This window comes from Carcharodon carcharias, chromosome 1 (genome assembly GCF_017639515.1).
Source record: "Carcharodon carcharias isolate sCarCar2 chromosome 1, sCarCar2.pri, whole genome shotgun sequence".
NCBI classification, from domain to species: domain Eukaryota; kingdom Metazoa; phylum Chordata; class Chondrichthyes; order Lamniformes; family Lamnidae; genus Carcharodon; species Carcharodon carcharias.
Window position 1 is genome coordinate 201,695,457 of NC_054467.1, and position 19,413 is coordinate 201,714,869.

At 44.7% G+C, this 19,413-nt stretch overlaps 1 protein-coding gene across 1 annotated transcript in view; it reads right to left on the bottom strand.

Annotated features, from left to right (window-relative positions):
• Positions 1-16,784: 16,784 nt before the first annotated feature.
• The window catches only part of celf4 (CUGBP, Elav-like family member 4), a 1,275,411-nt gene continuing 1,272,782 nt past the window's right edge, over positions 16,785-19,413 (bottom strand). The window contains exon 13 of the mRNA XM_041191287.1: positions 16,785-16,848. The gene's annotated coding sequence lies outside the window, so the exon portion shown is untranslated. The remainder of the gene's footprint in view (positions 16,849-19,413) is intronic.

Below are 19,413 nucleotides of genomic sequence, written 5' to 3' on the forward strand. Positions count from 1 at the left end.
GTCCACAATGAAGTAGTTTGCCCATGTTAGTTATTTTAAAGTTATGAGGATTCATAAGAATTAAATGTATTTCACTAGATAACTATTGTAAAGATGAATGTTATCTTTTTAAAATATTTTGGGAATATGGTGGTATTCTGTAGAGAAGGCTGTGTATGTCTGTGTGTCCATGGGGAATTAAACTGGGGGAAGGTTAGTAAAGACACCTTGGCCAGAATCTTTGTGTTGGCGTGCGGGGGTGAGACCCACTTGCTGACATGTAAAATGATGTGCAGTGATGTTGGGCATGTGTCCTGACGTCACCGTTCGTCATTCCAATCTTCAGTTCGGCAAGCGCGCACTGGAGTCGGCAGCGCGCCTGCTGAACTGTCAAAGGCCTATTAAGGCTATTTAAAAACTAATTAAAAGAATTATCGGAGCTGTCCACCCAGCCTTAAGGTTGGCAGTCAAGTGAAGAGCCCAGACGGCCTTTGCATTTATCATGAGACCTCATCCACGGCCTGGATGAGGTTTCATGAAGGATTTATAAATCAAATAAATTTTTTCATTAAAATTCACTGACATGTCCCAGCTCATGTGACACTGTCTCATGAGGGGATATGTCTGAAATGTTTTTTCTTTATTTAAAATTTTCATAATGAAATTAAACTCCCTGAGGCAGTTCTGTGCCTCAGAGAGACTTTTGCACTCTTTTGCGTGCAGGCCCCGACTCAGACTCCTCCCCCCGCCCACACAGAGAGCGCTCAGCGCTTCTGGGTGCGTGTCACGGTGAGCGGGCATTAATTGCCTCCCCCCATGTAAAATGGCTGCGTGCCCACCTGCGCCTGCTCCCACTCAGTCCCCCTGGATTTCAAGTAAATAAGTTGAGTTTGAAATTTGCATTATAAAATAAGTAGGAACTTGACTTTTCTGCTGTTAAGTTTCAAAGAGAGTTTAGAAATGACAAGGGACTTTTACAAATTACAAAGGTTTCATAGGTAAACAAGGGAAGCTTATTAAATTTTATTTTACTCAGAAGTGGAAGCAATAGGAAGAGATGAAGGTTTTTATATTTTGGAAAAGTTGAGTTCAAAGAGGTGCTTAGAACAATGGAGACTAGGATGAAAGGGAAAGAAGATATTTAAGGGAGATGTTTATTGAGTTGAGGTGGCTGTGTAGGGGAGAAGTCCTGAGATCAGCTCTGTGCTGAGAAAAGTTGTAAATTTGAAGCAGCCATCTAGTTTCAAGCCAGAGAATTCTTTGTTTTCAGAAAGCAGTCAGTTTCTGAACTTCCTTCGGTTTTCCACAGCAGATTGGAAGAAAGTGAGAAGTTGTGTGGTATACTTAATAAAATTGGCAGCAGTTTTTGCCTTGGGTAATATTACTGGATTTTAATGGTTAAAATCTTCAAGGAAACTGTTGCCACATAGGTTACTTGTGTGTTCTGAACAAATGGGTTTCTTATGAGAATGTTTTATAAGATTATTTCAATTGTGTAATATTAATCTTGTGTGTTTGAGTTTTTTTCCTTCTTGTTAATAAATCTTTAATTTTAAAATCCTAAAAGTGTTACTGGGATTATATGCTTCTGGGATTAGTAGTTTTAACTTCATTTTCAAAACACACAAAAAAAGTTATGATCTGTAAGACAAGTTTCTCTCTGGGATTCGACTTGCCTAGCGAATAACATCGGCTACGGTCATAACAAATTTGGGGGCTCTTTGCAGGGTTTGAAATTGGGATTGAATTGGGATTTGTGAATTTAAAAGATATGAATACAAGGAGAGTACTGAACCCAGGAGTTCTGTATTGAAGGATTTTAAAGTGGTTGGACTGCAACATGGCTTGGCAGTTGCTAAGACTTTTCTGGAGTGGAAGATGTGGCTGGGGAGGATTTGAAATCTCTGACTTAAACTCAGTTGACAAAGTTAGCAGATGAAGACCATAAAACCATTCGGCCCATCGAATCTGCTCCCCCATTCAACCATGGCTGATAAGTTTCTCAACCCCATTCTCCCGCCTTCTCCCCGTAATCTTTGATCCCCTTACCAATCAAGAACCTATCTATCTCCGTCTTAAATACACTCAATGACCAGGCCTCCACAGTTTCTCCTCATCTCTGTTCTTCCCTTTATTCTGAGGCTGTGCCCTTGGGTCCTAATCTCTCCTACTAATGGAAACATCTTCCCTATGTCCACTCTATTCAGGCCTTTCAGTATTCTGTAAGTTTCAATCAGATCCCCCCTCATCCTTCTAAACTCCATCGAGTAAAGACCCAGAGTCCTCAAACTTTCCTCATATGTTAAGCCTTTCATTCCTGGGATCGTTCTTGTGAACCTCCTCTGGACCGTCTCCTTCCTGGGCCAACTCATCCTTCCTGAGATACAGAGTCCAAAATTGCTCACAATATTCTAAATGTAGTCTGATCAGTTTGCCATTGTGAGATTTGAACTCTTGATCTTGGGGTTACAAGCCCAGTACCATAACCACTTGGCTATTTAGGTTAAGAAGATGTAATTGCATGGCTTAGGCACAGGTATTAATTACTTGTATATAATGTTCACTTTGTTAATAAACTCTCAAGAATATCTCCTTGCTCATGGTTCCTTGTTCTGTTGAGCAGTGGTTGTGTCGCTCAGATGTGAAACCTTGGTCCCTGCACAAGATAAAGCCAGGTGCCCCAGTCCAGGGCCTCTTCCCCTGCTTTGTGCAACCTTCCCAGCACACTGATAATCTTTTAAATGAAAACCAAATCAACAAAATTGGGATAAATCAGGCACAGCCCCTAATTCAGGTCAGCTGTAAAACCAAGGACAAAGTTTAAAGGAACCTTACAAACTTTAAATCAAAATGTGATCAAAGGGGTCAACAAAACACCCCAGTCCCCGCGGTGCCCACTGAGCACAGAAGGCCTCGAGAGTGTCAGCAGACACCGCGTGCTCCCTCTCCAGGGACATCCGGCAGCGAACGTAGCCGCGGAAGAGGGACAAACAATCGGGCGGGACTCCCCCATCGATCGCCCGCTGCCTGGACCTGTTAATGGCCAACTTGGCCAGGCCCAGGAGCAGGTTCACGAGGAGGTCCTCCTCCTTCCCGACCCCCTTCCGCACCGGGTGCCCATAGATTAGGAGCGTGGGGCTGAAGTGCAAACAAAACGTCAATAAAAGGTTTTTCAAGTAACTAAAAAGGGAGTGCAGCCTACAACACCCTATGTTTACATGGTCCACGGACTCCAGAAGACCGCAAAAAGGGCACGTGTCCTGAGAGTCCGTGAACCTGTGCATCCTCTTATTATAGGGGACTGCTGCATGCAACACCCTCCAACCCAGGTCCCCGATAGAAAGGGGGAGGACACCTCCGTAGAGGGCCTCCCATTGGGGGCCTCCGCCGCTGGACGGCAACAAGGCACGCCAGGGCGTGTCCGGTCGACGGACAAGGGCGAGAAAATGTAAGGTGTGCAGCAGCAGTCCGTACAAAAAGCCCCTCTTTGCCGTGCCAAAAGGCATGGAGGGCATGTCCCCGAGGTGGCTCATATTGCGGGGCACCAGCACCCGAGGGAGGGTTTGGGGCTTGGGGCCAATGTGGAATTCTGTCCGAACAGGGGAACGTTCAGACGGAAGACCACCGCGCACCTGGGCCACCTCAAGACCCAAAATAACGTCGGGTCCGAGCACGACCATTCTCAGGTCTTGGATGGCATCGGCTGCGACCTGGACACTCACAGACGCGCGTCGCGCCAACTCCTGTGGGAGCATCCAGCCCAGTCCTCCGCCACCCAGCACGTCCCCGATCCTGGTCACCCCTGCGGCCACAGCCCTCCTCTCCGCCAACCACTGAAAAGGACGGAGGGGCAATAAGGAGGTCTTATGCAGGGCTGAGTTTGTCATTGTCGTTTCCAGTGCATAGGTCGATGCCAGATGGTCCGCCCAGTTTCACTTCTTTTAGACTTCGTAGCGGCTTAATACAACAGAGTGGCTTGGTATGCCATTTCAGAGGGCATTTAGGAATTATTGCTGTTGGTTTGGAGTCACATGTAGGCCAGACTAGGTAAGGATAGCAGATTTCCTTCCCTGAAGGGGCATTCATGAGCCAGATAAGAAGTTAACATGTAACTCTTTCGAGTACAAACCCATTTCCATCTGTTTCAGATGAAGTTACATTGTTTCATAGTTTGCCATTGTGAGATTTGATCTCTTGATCTTGGGGTTACAAACCCAGTACCATAACCACTTGGCTATTTAGGTTAAGAAGATGTAATTGCATGGCTTAGGCACAGGTATTAATAACTTGTATATAATGTTCACTTTGTTAATAAACTCTCAAGAATATCTCCTTGCTCATGGTTCCTTGTGCTGTTGAGCAGTGTTTGTGTCGCTCAGATGTGAAACCTTGGTCCCTGCACAAGATAAAGCCAGGTGCCCCAGTCCAGGGCCTCTTCCCCTGCTTTGTGCAACCTTCCCAGCACACTGATGGTGCACCTTCACTGTCACTGGTCACATCAGTCATGCCTGCATCTCAGTGGAGCTTATCATTGCTGCCAGAATATCCTGGACTGGCAGCACAGCGTTCCATCATTCTTTCTGTGTGCTCTCAGCACCTTTGAGGTGCGGCTGACCCCACATCTCATCAGCATCTGTGTCCGGTGACAGTGTGGTCCTGAAGGGTTCAGCCCATGAAGGATGCCATAGACTCAGGAGAAGTTAAAATTTCCCCACTGCATCTACATGAGGTGCCATTAGCCAGACAGGAGTCAGACATTCACATAAGCTACGTGAGGGTCATTCTTCCGCAATTTAAAGACTATGGGCATCCGCTGCATCTCAATTACAGGATCCTTATCACATAGGGTATGTGTGCTGATATTAGCCAGACAGGAGTCAAGTGTTCCTGTTTAACATAGATGTGAGGATCTATGGTGTCACCTCACTGCAAGTCATCATCATCCTCCATGAATATAGCAGCTATGAGGACCTCCTGAGCATGCCTGCCTTGTCTGGCCTATGCGATGGCCTCATTACCTTCATCCTCACCTTAGAAGACCTCCTTACCCTCATCCCGTCTATGTCCTCCTCAACGGAGGAGACATGTAGCTCCTCCATCTCCTCCTCAGCCAGGGGTCATAACACTATATTCTGTTCAATCATAAATTTATAACAAAAGGGTTTGTTACTCTGTAACTGACCTTGTCTTGCTAGAATGTGTTTTCAGTCCTTGCTCTCTGTTAAGGAAAGAGAATACACATGTGGCATGTATGAGACTACAGTATCCATCCTGAAAGAAGGGTCTTATGTTAATGATTCTGAGCTGTGTTCTTTAATTAACTTATGAGTATCAAAGGTGCTCTCTGGATCGTCACTCTAGGCCTGATTATGGGAATGATTTGCAATGCTATCTCTTGTAGATCCTAAAGAAAGGCTTTCAGTTATGTGTGCCTTTCAGGGCATCCCAAAATGTTTCACAGCCAATGAAGCATTATTGCAATATTGAAAAATGTGGCAACTAATTTGTGCACAAGAAGATCTCACAAATAACAAAGAAATAAACAATAAAGAGATAAAGAGTGTGTGTAACCCATGCACATGTAGGCAGATACATATAACAAAAGCCATGCCTGCACACAAAACATGATTGAGTTGACCATTTGGGTGCTTAAGCAATGTTTCTGCTGCCTGGACTGCTCTGAAGGAGCCCTGCAATATGCGTTGAATGCATGTCAGGATCTGTCATGGTCTGCCACATGCTGTGCAATTCTGTCATCAAGAGGTCACAGCCCTTACCACCAGCTATATAGTGAGCAGCTGAGCAGCAGGAACATGGAAGGTAGGAGGAGGAGGAAGCAACCAACACAAACAGCCTCTTTCTGGCCAAGTTGTTCATGATTGACTTATCAGCCTGTGGAACCGGTGAAAGCAACCCCAATTCTCCATTCACCAACGGACTCTGTCACTGCAATCCTCTTGGCCACAATGCTCAAATAAAAACAACCACAAAAGAACCATTCGAAACCAAATTTATAAATCAAAGCATGCCATATTGCATACAAATGTCAAGTACTTGCCCTTGTGCATTCCCTTAGTGCCTGCCTTCTGTGTGCCTTTGCTTGCCCTTGTAGTGCTCAAGCATGGTGCTATCCCATTAGGCTGTAGTATGGCTGGTGAAGGCTGTTGACTTTCACTGGGGCGAACTGAAGATGACCTTGTAGGACAAGCTCAAACAGCTCTGAGCTTAGAAGGCCCAGCTTTTGGCTGCAAGACCTTGGCTTGGGAGGCAGCATTTTGAACTGACTGGTTAACAGACAATGGCAAGGGCAGCGCCTCAGCAGTCTCAGCCGTGTATTGAGGTCAGATTGCTGTGACACCCTGTAAGCCTCTTTGATCTGCAGCTATAATGGCAGCAGTCTGAGCTTTATGACTGCAGTCTGAGCTTCTACTGCGGCAACCAGGGGCAGAATTTTTCTGTTTTCATGTGGGGGCGGGCCCTGCATGTCTGCCCATAAAATGATGTGTGATGACGTTGGGCGAGCGTCCAACCGCACGCCATTACAATATTTCGCTGGGCGGGTGGGCGATGATGTCTGATGCGTGCTCGCAATTAATTAACGAGCCACATAAGGCTCTTAAGTGTTCAATCGATGCAGATTTTTCGGCGCCTGTGCAATCTTCGGGTTGGTGCATTGGCACAATGGACAGGCAGGTAGGACACATTTGTATTAACCGCATCCACAAACGGGATAATAGAGCTCACTGAGGTTGTGAATGTGCAGAGTCAAGTATTTATTTTTGAAAATTTTACAAACTTGCCTGTGTGATCTGCAGTACTTCAAAACACATACTAGCTGCTTTATCTGGACTCTGAACCTTCATGTCAACACTCTGCAGTGAGGAAGCCTTCCCTTAGCCTGGGAATGGGAGCTGAACTGTCCACAGGAGGCAGCTCCTCTGAGGAGGAAGGGAGGGCTAGAAGGAGGAGAAGGCCAGGAGTGCACATTCAGCCTCCAGGGGAGCCAACTTTGGGAGGACAGACGAAGGCACAAGGGGTGCAGGATCAACAGGATGTCCAAGGCAGAAGGGGTCGCAGAAGACGCCACTATCCTGCTGCCAGGGTATATAGACAGCGAAGCAGCTACCTCAATATGTCTAAAGTGCAGTGTCGAAGGAGGCTCCGTCTCTCAAGGGAGACAGTCAACTATATCTGTCAGATGATTGGGCCTGAGATCTCCGCGAACTGTGTGGGTGGACATCCCACGCCAGCAGCTCTGAATGTCACAGCTGCCCTCAACTTCTACCCCTCTGGCTCCTTCCAGGCCTCAGTGGGTGACCTTTGTTGTGTCTCCCAATCAGCTGTCCACGCTGTGTCAAGCAGTTACAGGTGTTCTGTTCAGGCGTGCATTGATCTTCATCCACTACCATTGGGACCAGGCAAATCAAGCACAGCGAGCCAGAAGCTTCGTGGCCATTGCTGGCTTCCCCTGCATCCAGGGTGCTATAGACTGCACACGTATGGGCATCAAGGCACCAGCAGGTGAGCCCGGTGCCTTTGTCAACAGGAAGGGCTTCCACTCCATGAACGTGCAGATAGTGTGTGATTACAGGATACTGATTCTACAAGTTTGTGCAAGGTACCCAGGCAGCTCCCACAACACTTACGTCCTCAAGCACTCCCAGGTGCTGGGGGTCTTCAGTGCTCCAGCCCAGCTTGATGGATGGTTGCTGGGTGACAAGGGCTATCCCCTCAGAAGATGCCTCTGATGCCTTTCCGCCATCCAAGAACGGAAGCTGAGCAGTGGTACAATAGGAGCCACACCTCCACAAGGACTGTGGTGGAGAGAACCATCGGTCTTCTCAAGATGTGCTTCCTTTGCCTGGGCTGCTCAGAGGGCGCATTCCAGTATCCCCCAGATCATGTGTCGGTGATTGTGGTTGCATGCTGCGCTCTCCACAATCCTGTGCTGGAAAGGGGAGACGCAGTGGACGATGAAGATGTCAATGCAGTGGCTGCCGCTGCACAAGATGAGTCCAGCAGTGAGTCCGAGGGTGAGCATGCACAGGGAAATGCTGAGGGGGTAGACGCTGACCTGGGCATACTCCAGGGAGGCAGGGACATCCAGGAGACTATAATCCAATGAACCTTCAGCTAGCACAACACAGATGGACCACCAGGACAACCTCAGCTGCTGCCTCGATCCTCAACACCTAAGTGCAAAATCTGCCAGGCTAGCAACAGTAACTAAGGACATTGTTAATAAAGTTGAATGTCTAACAAAGCACTTACCAGCTTATATTTCAACTCTTTCTTGGACTCGAACGCAAGTTCTGTCGAAGGGTCATGAGGACTCGACACGTCAACTCTTTTCTTCTCCGCCGATGCTGCCAGACCTGCTGAGTTTTTCCAGGTAATTCTGTTTTTGTTTCACTTATTACAGTTTTGGAAACCATCCACATGCAGAAGAAAAGAGGCACCCATGGTGACATATCTGAATTTAACGTGTCAAACAAAGCAGCTTATTACAAAAAAAAGAGAAGTGTTACAAATCAAATAAAATCTTGAGGGCCTCATCTTGGGCCAACACAAAAGCACCAGTGATAAACCCATGGTGTGCCTAAGGTGCCTTATGTTTACATTTATGGATTCTACATCTTGGTGCTGCCCTATCGCTCGGAATGGCATCTGAGACAGTCTACTGACTCTGCTGTCCTGTTGGCCTTGATGACCTTGGCAGTCGTCCTCTGGCCCATGGATCCTGTGATGGCCCCGCCTGGGAGGGAGTGGCCAGTTCCACAGCTGCCATCTCCCCAGTCATCGCAGCCTCAACAGATGCAACAGTCACTGGCAGAGGGGTGGAGGAGCGGCTGCCCTCATCTGGAGCACCCTGAAAGGTGCCTGCAGAGATGACAGGCAGCTGCTGCGTCGACGTGAGGTCGCTTCAGACCTCCCTGCTCATCGTGGATGGATGGGCACCGAGCTGGGAAACTTGATGCCCACACCATCTTCTACACTGGCACTGACCAGCTGAGGTCAATACCGATGTGAAGGCTTGCTGGTCAGAGCGCATCCCCAGGAAGCCCTGATGGGTCTCCTGGAGTAGCCTCTCCACAAGGGTCGCCAATCTCTCCATGGAGGACGCATGGTGCTTGGACGTGTGGATCATTGCTTCAGCGATCATCTGCGTAGACTCCTCCGCCACGGAAACGGAAGAGTATCTCCCCCAGATGGTCTCGCCCACTCGGCCGCATTTCCTGCACCTGCTGCATCGCAGACGACTCCGGAGGCACATCATCAGGCACCGACTGAACATGTGCCTGGTCCCCTGCAGTCCTCCAAATGCTAGCGCTATGGGCACTCTCTGTCTCTGCCAGCTCCTCCAGTGATTGTGAAGTGCCCTCACCACTGTGCCCTGGAACACTAGCAGATTTTCGAATTCCCACCGAGGTGCTAATGTCTGTGCTGGTGCCTGCCTCACAGAAATGGTGTGACGCTAGTGAGACGTCAGGCCCCTCAGGTGTGAGAGGGGGCCCCTGCTGCTCCTCCTCCCAGCCCTGCTCCGATGATGCTGAAAGGAAGAACTAGGACTGTGGATCACTTAGCGTGGAGACAATGACAATGTTCATCCCTGTCCCCTGGATCATTATGCGCTCATCCTTCCATAAGCAACGGTCAAGCCATGTCATTTAACATTCAGCACTGCTATGGCTGTTGGGAGAACAATGCTGAGTTCATTGCTGGGCGTAAAAACCTGGCCATGGTACCCCAGCCTCACCGACATCAGTGGACCTGGGTGCATGGCGTCTCTCCAGATCCAGAGCCTCATGCTTGAAGTGGCTAAGTATGGTGATCTGCGCCTGGCTGCCGCCAGTCCTCACACGCTCTGCCGTGTTATGAGCATTCTTCTCCTGAAAATGAGAGTCGAGCATTGATTAGTGCAAATTGTACATGGACTCTCTTCGCACACAGCCCACCCCAACCAGATTGGGACATATCAGGGCTCCAGTGCCTCACCCCACTGCTGCCAAACACTCACACAAAGATGCTAGGCGAGTTCCCCAACCCCTTTTGGGCACATGCTGCCTACATCACAATAGGCACCACATGGTATATCCTTTCATAGCAAGGAGGCACAAGCACGTGGAGTGCAAAGTGCATGAGATGGTTCATTGCCATGCCACCTTGAAGCTCCCCTCCCACCATCTCACCCCCTGACTTGGACATGTCCTGGAGTTCAAACACAGCGCCAAGGTGCAGCTCCTCCAGGTTACCCCCACGCCAGTCATTTGGGACTTTTAGTGTAACACATGCTGTGGGGGCAAAACTCATTTCTTCATCACCCTCTCAGGCTGACCTCAGCATGGGCAATATCTGCTGGCCCACCCAGCAAAGGACAAATGCTGTCAATGATTCAATGCAATCACTACACTCGGACTTTGGGGGGGTTCAGCAAGGGGGTAAGCTGACCTGCTGGGTTAAATGCCCAATGCCAACATGGTACTCACCCTGTCAGAGCGCAACAAGTCGTTGAAGTGACACTGGATCCAGATGCCCCGCACCACCTCCACCACCTCCTCCCAGGCACATTTTGTCATGTGGGGGGACCTCCTCCTCCCATCCTGGGGAACCTGCACCTCCTGCCGTGCTGCCACTTCCTCGAGGAGGGCAGCAAGGCAGTCATCCAAAAAATGAGGGGCACACTGGCCCCCCACCCTACCCTCTGGCCTGACCTGTCCCGCTGCCCTACCGTCCGGCCTGGCTGCTCACCAGAAGCTCTCTGCAGTTGTCTTGCACTTGCCAATGTAAGCAGCCTAGAAATGGTTGGCAGGCCTTCCTTTAAACAGGCTGCCAGGTCGCCACTGGACATGGCGACCTGTGCACGCCCACTGCCGTCCGCTCACTCCCACTATCCTCGGGAGTTGTGAAGTACGCTGGGCGGGCCTTAATTGGCCCGCTCGTATTAAATGGTGGCGCGGGCCCGATTGCGGGAGGCGAGCGGATCCGCACCTGCCCACTCTCGCTCCACCCCACCCACCACCAACCAGAAAATTCAGGCCCAGTTGTTTGGTAGCTTCTGCTCATGCATGCACAGATGCTGAAATATTGACCATCAAATACAGCATCATGGATGGGTCCGTGCTAGTTTATTATGGAGTTGCGCTCCACTTCTATGCTGGAGAGGGTAGGTTCAAAGCTGGGTGCAAAGCCCTGCTAAGTTGGTGCTAAGCACCTTGACATAAACTGCAGGTTTTCTGACAGGTCTGCCAATGCACCAAACATTTCATTGCTCATACCCATCCGCCTTTTCTGTAGGCTGCCCCATTGAAATTCTCATGAGTCTCCTGCACAGCAGAACTCGTGTGTGACTTTGTCCTTCAGTCAGCTAGCACCTGTGCTACCCTTGTCCCCTGCCATGGCTGCAGGTTACTCATGCCCAGTGTCTCATCATATGAATATCTCACCTCCAAGCTATCCTCCAAAGTAGATGCAGTGTCAATATCTGAGCTGGTTACGAGCATAAAAGCAAGAGACGGTGTTCCTTCTTCATCACTGTCTTCCTGCTCTTCCACCTCTTTCACTTCTACCACTGCCTGGCCAGAGTGCAGTTCCTGGGTTTCTGAAAGGAGAAAGGCATAAGGATAGGGCAGGAGGGAATGAGGGAAGGAGGGAAAGCAAGAGATGGCATACTTACATTATAACTTACATCAGAAGAGATTGTGAGAAGACAGGGCTGCAGGATGTGAGAAGGAGGATTAGATATTAGGTTATCATCATCTTCAATGGTTTTTGCTCCACCTCCCGTCATAGCCTCAATCATGGCTAATCCAATGACAGGGACACTTTCTGTTCCATGAAGGTAATGACAAGCAGCCATGCCCACCACCTGCCAGTTAGGTGCTTCTGCCTCCAGTCATGCACCAGCTTTCCCTGAAAGAGAGAGGGAAATATGTCACTTCGTGTTTGGGCGATGTGTTTATCGAGGTTGAATAGCTGAAATTGTGTGCAAGCTGTGAGAAGTGGGTATGAGTCTTGCAGCAGTGCTAATGTGTGAGGGTGAAGTGAAGCTATGAATATTGTGTGCTAGTTGTGACTGATAGAGGTTGTTGGTAGGTGAGTGAAGTGGCTCGGAGTGGTGCACTGAGGCCAGTGCTGCATTTAGTAGAATATGATTTTTATAGATGAATTCACTGACCTTGCCCATTGGTATGAGCTTCTTGCTCTTCTTGCTGCATTGCACACAAGTCCTCGGGGCTACACTCCTGACATTGACAACCATAGGTAGCTGTGTCTACTGCTTTCTGTGAATTTGTCTGGTGGGTGTACTTGTCCCCTGTGTATAACTCGCATTTTTCCTCTTGTGCATTTCCTCAACCTATGGCCTCCAGCGCAGTATTGGAAAGTCTTGGAGGCCATTCTCTGCAATTCTTGTGTCTTTTTCAGATCAAACTCTCATTTACAATGACTTCCAGCACCTGCTCCAGCCAAAATGCACTTCCTCCTTTAAAAGAGGCAGGCTGGCTTTAAGTACTGCAGGTTAGGACGAACTTCTGCTGCCCTCACATGAATCTGCACCCCTGCCCTTACATGTAATCACTTCCGCGTGTTACAATCACTAGCAGGCAGTGCAGCATTTGCATGTTGCCTGCATTGGAAGCACAAGTGCAGGTTAATTCTCATGCCTGTTTTTGGGCCATACCTAATTTTGCGATTTAATGATTTTCATGGAGAAATAAATGCTGCTGAGACCAATGGGAAAAATGTCCTGCTCTTCAAAAAATTCCATAGGATCTTTCCCACCTGAAAGGGCTTTGATTTAAGGTCTCATTTGAAGTACAGAACCTCTACCATTGCAGCATTTCCTCAGTACTGTAGCAGTACTGTACTGAGGCGTCAGCCTGGATTATGTGGTCAAGTGTCTGGAATAAGGTTTGAACCCATAGCCTAGATTCTCACTTAGAGGAAAGTGTGCTGCCATTGAATGACATACCCACAGTTCACAAGTTACATATCCGCCAATTAATGGAGCTGCTTCCACATCTAGTAGTGATGTGGGGGAGCTCCACATCAAAGTGTGTTGTGCCAGGCCTGAATGAATCTGCCTCTATTTGTGAGCTCAGGCACCTGTGTCTAGGATTTGGGACAGTAAATCAGAAACTGGGGTAAGCAGGGACAAGGTGCGCAGCAGCGGTCTGGAGGAGTGGCTGCTGACTATAGGATTCTTTGCCCAAGAGCAGAGTCTCTATAAATTAAAAAAAAACTGCCTTCATTCTTCAGCTAGCTTCACCTTTTTGCCTGACCCTCTCAGACCCTGTGAGGTGCCAGACACAAGAGCCTGATCTTAATTCTTCTATTGTGTCTGGATGCCCCATTTAAACCTGAGGGAGATGAGAAGGAAAGACCAGAAATATCTTCTCCCACTTCATTTAATAGTCTGCCCTTAGCATGCACCACTTATCGGTTAAGGCCTCCCAACTACCTTAGACAAATCCTAGAAATCTTACAGCAACGTTGAAAGGGGTGAGTGACCTGTCATCACAGTTTTCTGCCTCTTTTAGTCTGGGCTTTGCACTTGGAGAATAGATATTCCCGGTGTGAAGTACAAGGCAATTGGATCTGCAATTGAATGTGGGTGTGTATCTGTCTCCATGTGAATTAGCTTTCTCAAAGGGGAACATATTTGTTTTTGAGCCCATGATTTATAAGGCTTGAGAAGGCTCAAAATTAACAAAGTGTGTACTAAATGAAATGTTTCTCATTTTATGACAGACAGTTTATTTGGAGATTGTGCTAATGTTTCTGTGATAGTGAAACCATGTCATTATTCAACAGATCTCATGGTTAATGCATTATCAATCACATGTACAAAGCAGCCTTTAGAAACAGATCATGACAGCAACAATAAATAGTAATTGTCATTTCTATACACAGTGAAAAATCTTAAGGCAGTGGTTCTTAATGAGATGATTGCTGAGTTTCCAGCCAATTACAGGCCATAACCCCCTTGATAGGGATACTGGTAGTTATAAATCTTGTCATGATTTTGAAAACTTCTACTTTAGTCTACTTGAAATCTTCCATTTTACAATTAGATTAAGCACAATGCTGCACCCTCTTGAGGGCTAAATAATATAGCTTGCATGATGTTTACAAACAGCACTCCATATGGTACATCATCAGTAACTACTGCAGTAATAATGGTAAATCTTTTGATTTGTGTCCTTTCCCTCTGGTAATGCAACCAGTATTTTATTTATCTGAGAGCTATGCATCCAGCAATTTACTGTTAATATGACCAAGTCTCTTTGATCAGCATTGACATTCTGCATAACACACACCCTGTACTTTGGTTTCATGTTCTCATGCTTGGAGATTTTGGAGGCCAAATTCTTGATTGTATTTTGGGGCAAGGAGATTCTCCTAGAAACCTGCCAATTTGAACATTGCTTTGGTCACCTATGCTAATGTTTCTTTCTTTGGCTTTTTAAATGATTTTTGTCTAAATATTTTCATGTGAAGTACCTAGGGATGTTTTACTACTTTTAAACAGGCTATATTAATGCAAGTTCATGTTGTAGCAAATGCTGTTCTTTCAGCCACCCTTCCTGGTGCCTCACTGTGTGGTTCTTACACCTATGGCAGTTCACTGCTGGAGTGATACCCTTAGGCATCAGTACTGCTTGGTTGCACGGTGGTATTATGAGCTCCTTTCCAGGCTGCTCTCTGATTTTGTGTTTGGAAAATTGCAGGCACCCTATGTAGAACTTGATTGCCTTGAGAATGTATTTACCCTCCATTGTTAGTTCTGGGGTTGTCAGGGAGACCTTTGTTCATTAGTGAACAATTTTTCACAGCTTGTAGCTTCTCTAAAGATAGGGCAATCTTTCAGTCAGTTTTAAGGTAGCAAAGCTGTATGTGAGAAATTGCATGCGACTCTACTTGTGCAGCCAGTGGCAATGTGAACAGACCCAAAAGAGGCCAAGATGCTTTTTCTTAAACTGTGCTTTATTTAGGGCTAAGCTGAAAAGCGTCATCCAGTACTTACATGAAGATTACAATTGTTTCCAGGTAATTGAGAGTGAAGAGAGCAGTCTTGTAATAACTGTATGCCACACTGGATATAGGTATACAGCACTTATCTTTTGATAAAGTATGACAGAAACTAAAATTACAGAAAAAGGAAACAGTGGATAGAAATTGAAAAAAATATCAAAATGAATGCATTTTTTAAAAACCTCCTACAAGGAATAAATAAAAAAAGCATCATAAAACAATGCAGCAGCCAGCCATAATGCTGGTATTTGTAAATTAACTTAAAACATGACATCCTCCTGAAAGAACAATAAATAAAGTGAATAAATAATTCATAAATAAATTGGTTCCAGATTTTACAGCAATCAACACAGTGCTTTTTGTTTCAACTGCTCCATTGCATCAGTTACCAAAGATAAATACCGTGCTTTCATTAAATAGTTTCCTTTTTTTTCTCAATCAGTACAGTAAAAGTCCTACAAAATATGCAAATTTATTTACATAAAACAGAGCCAGAACCTTTTAAATGTTCTCTGTTTTTTTTGTACCTCCTGTAAACAGCAGAGATTCTCTTTTTGTGTTATTTCTTTTGAAATACTGAGTCAATGTTAGTTTGTTGGGAGTCAGGACTTTACACTGGCCCTGAAGTTTACTTAGTTTTTTGAACACGAGAGGGTACTATCATCATGGATGGAGGTTGGTTAAGAGTTTTGCTGAGAACAGGTCCTAATGATGTCAAGCAGGTTTTCCAGACTGATGCGTGTCGGTCCAGGTCCTCACTAACTTGTTGGATATTTACATCCGCGTTTTGCTGCAATGTTTACAATAGTTTCAATTTTTGTGTGTTTTTTAATATATTTTTAATTCTTTTTTAATCGTAGCTGGAATGATTGCAGTCAAGGAGCTGCCAGTGTAGCTTATCTTCTGTCAGTATTTAACAGGATCAGATAGCAAGTGGCAGTATATGAACATATGCTCATCTAAATTCTACAAAATTACAATTCTACAGGATTTCTTATTTTTAGCAGTAACGCTAACCTCTATTTTTTTGCATTTTTATGTCTAATTTTTTTATATTTTTATATCGGTAATTTAAAAGTTTTTTTTATTATTCTGTACATCTATTGAGTTTCTTTTTTTAAGGGAAGGTTAAGAACACAATGAACCATTTTCAAGCAATAATCCTATTTCCAAAATAGTCCTCGCTCAGTAAGATTTTTTTTGCTTCCCACAGATCACAGTTAAGCCAATCTCAAATTTCAGTCCTCATGAAAGTTACAGAAAACCATATGAAAACTACTTACTTGAATTAATGATACCAAAGTGCCTCCCAAAGTATCAAAGAACTACAATCTTGCTTATTTAAAAGCAGTTAAGTATTATCATTATTATTACTTTACTTTTTTACAATTCAAGATAAACTCTTCAGACTGTTTTAGGAACAGTGTGAGAAGGAAAGAAATCCATAATTTACATACGACTACAAGTCTGCAATAAAAAGTTTGGTCCTTTGGTCCCTAAAATACCTAAGGAATGACACATACTTATAGTGACTGTTACCATGTGTGACCATGGCAACTGTATCCATGATGACAACAGGCACTCCTTATCAACTTGTTGCTCTACAAGCTCCTAGTATCTTTTTTTTTATATTTTCTCCTTCCAGGCGTTCAAAACTCATCCTTCAGCAGAAGTGATACATTTTGAAGAGACTTAACAGTCTAAACAATCAGAGCAGTCAAAGATAAAAGTCTGAAGAAGTCTTCAGCTTGATTGGCGTATGCTGATATGTCCAAAGGTTTATTTAACAGTACTTTTATTATTTTTTTGTACATGCGGTCCTCTCCAGTTTCCGCCCTAAAAGACGAAGACAAGACAAGGCAGATTAGAGATGGGAGTGTGATAGAGTAAAAGATCTACACCAATCGTGTTTTACTGCAACTATAATCTAAAGAAACAGCATCCTGCTTTTTCTGCCTTCAATCTGAAAGTCCGGGGGTTGCATCTACAAAACATACCTTTTATGAAGCCTTCAGCCTTTTCAAAATATCAGATGGTTTGTATAACTTACATGTATTTTAAGTTTGGCTTGACTGCATGAGAGTAATGTTTTTGATGAGTACAGTAAGCACCCAAATAATTTCTGCATTGGCAAAGCCCTTGATTTAGAGGCTACATATGTAAGATAGTACCAATAAATCCACTAGGGAACTCAGGAGAAACGTCTTTACCCAGGGAGAGTGCAATTCACTCTAAAAGGAGTGGTTGAGGTGACTAGCACATATGCATTTAAAGGAAAGCTAGATAAACATATGATGAGAATGAATAGAAAGATATGTTAATGGGGTTAGATGAAGAAGGGTGAAAGGAGGTTTGTATGGAGCATAAACATTGGCATGCACCTGTTGGGCCAAATGACCTGTTCCTGCGCTGTAAATACTTTGTAACTATATCATGCTATATACTTGACTACCTGGAGCAGTAGTACACAATGTGTATGACAGAAAAATGACAATTAATATGTGGGTCTTTCAGTGAGTATTAAATTATTCAGTTCTGGAATGTGCAGGACTCTAGTCGACTACAACCAAGGACAGGTAGCTTGACAGGACATGTGGTGTTTGTCAATCAAATTGCTGCTGCCAGTTCTACTGAAGTAGTACTGAATAGAGCAAAAGGAAATGTGGATGTATATTGCTGATATCAGCAGGAATATGAGTTTGAAAATTATGTGCTGAAACTTTGTGTGAGAACTCAGCTTGAATCCAGTTTGTTTAAGGAAATATAAGGGAAGAATCCAAACACTGGAGATGGTGCGAGCAAGGTGCACACAACTGATTCTTATTGGCAGATGATTGAATTTTGAGGAAAGACAGAGGAACCTTGGACACTTAAGCCTTGAAAGTAGGTGAGTGAGAAGGGCCCTTATAGAGGCATATAAAATATATTTAAAATGTATTTACTTATAAAAGCTAAATCTGGAACGTTACTACAGCATTAAGAGTAGGATAATGGTTGAAGCTATTGAAAGATTAAAAGAAAAATCACCATGGTAAATTGATACCAAGAGAAAATTTGGAACAGCTCACTACCCGGCCTTTGATCAGGGAGAGGAGATACTGCAGACCCGAAAGAAATCCAAAGCAAGAGCTCATTTTAAAGTGCTAGGACAGGTGAGAAGAACAGAAGTCACAAAACATTTTGAAAAGGCTGCAGTATTTGAAAGGACAAGCTTAAAAAAAGTTGAATACAAACAGTTTTAGCATTCAGCCTGGGTTGACCACAAAAATAGGGATACTGTCTCTTTAAGAATTTATATTACATGTTTTAAAAAGTGCAATGCTATATTAAACATTAGAGATAATATTAATCCAAAGAAAAATCTCACAGCAGTTCTGTCTACAGCTAGCAGGCAGATTCCGCTTACACTTTTAAAACAATAGAAAGTAGAACTGCAATGATCCACTTTTAGTGGAAGTGACATGCGGAATATCAATCCATGCTGGCAGGTTCCCACACTGTTGGTTAAACAAAGAGCAAACCGTACACAGCAATCGAACAATTACAACAGCAAAAATAAAAAAACAATTTCAAAGGACCCTTTTTCAGTTGCACAAAAAAAGCACTTTTGTTCTGAATGTTTTTACATACTACTGAAAATGAATCTGAAATTGCTGGAATTGTTAGGCACGCATTGGCCATTTTGATCTTGTTTGTGTAAGTTTGGATTTACGACTGCTAGCATCCAACTATATTTTTTGTCCTAGGCACTTCAAATGAAAAAGGCCCCCTCCTCCAAAAAATAAACAAATCACAATAGTTTCAGTGCAAAGAAACTGACCACACATTTTATTATACAGGTAAACCTCATTTTTATTTATTTTTAAAAAAGGATTGGGAATCAATGTTTTATGTGACATCTAAAGAAGCGAAGAAAGCTGACAGGACTAAAAGAAAAATTAAAATAAAAAGAAATAATAATTATTAAAAGAACCACTGCAAACACTAAACTAAAATGAGCACAGCAAGAATAGTGGCAGCACACAGTCAAAAGGCACATGTGATCATGACTGGCCAATCATTAACTGATACAACATCCAAGAAAAATGCTTTCACAGCACCTCCACGAAACTTGACGGCATGTCATGCAACCAATCGTTGAGCTTGTTACATGACGCCATCAGATCACACTTTAACTTCTAATTGACAGAACTTACGCACTGGACCGTTTTCTCCATTTCATTGTTATGGATACTTTTCCTACAGCCTGAGACTGCGGGTTATGACTGTCTCTGCTTGGTTTGGTTTTTGATCGAATGACAAAAGAAGAAGAGAATTTTTGTTTTTTGGAGGGGGAAAAGTACCAAACACAGCATCAGTCAAAAGCAATACTTGCAATTGAAAAACAAGAAAATAAACTTA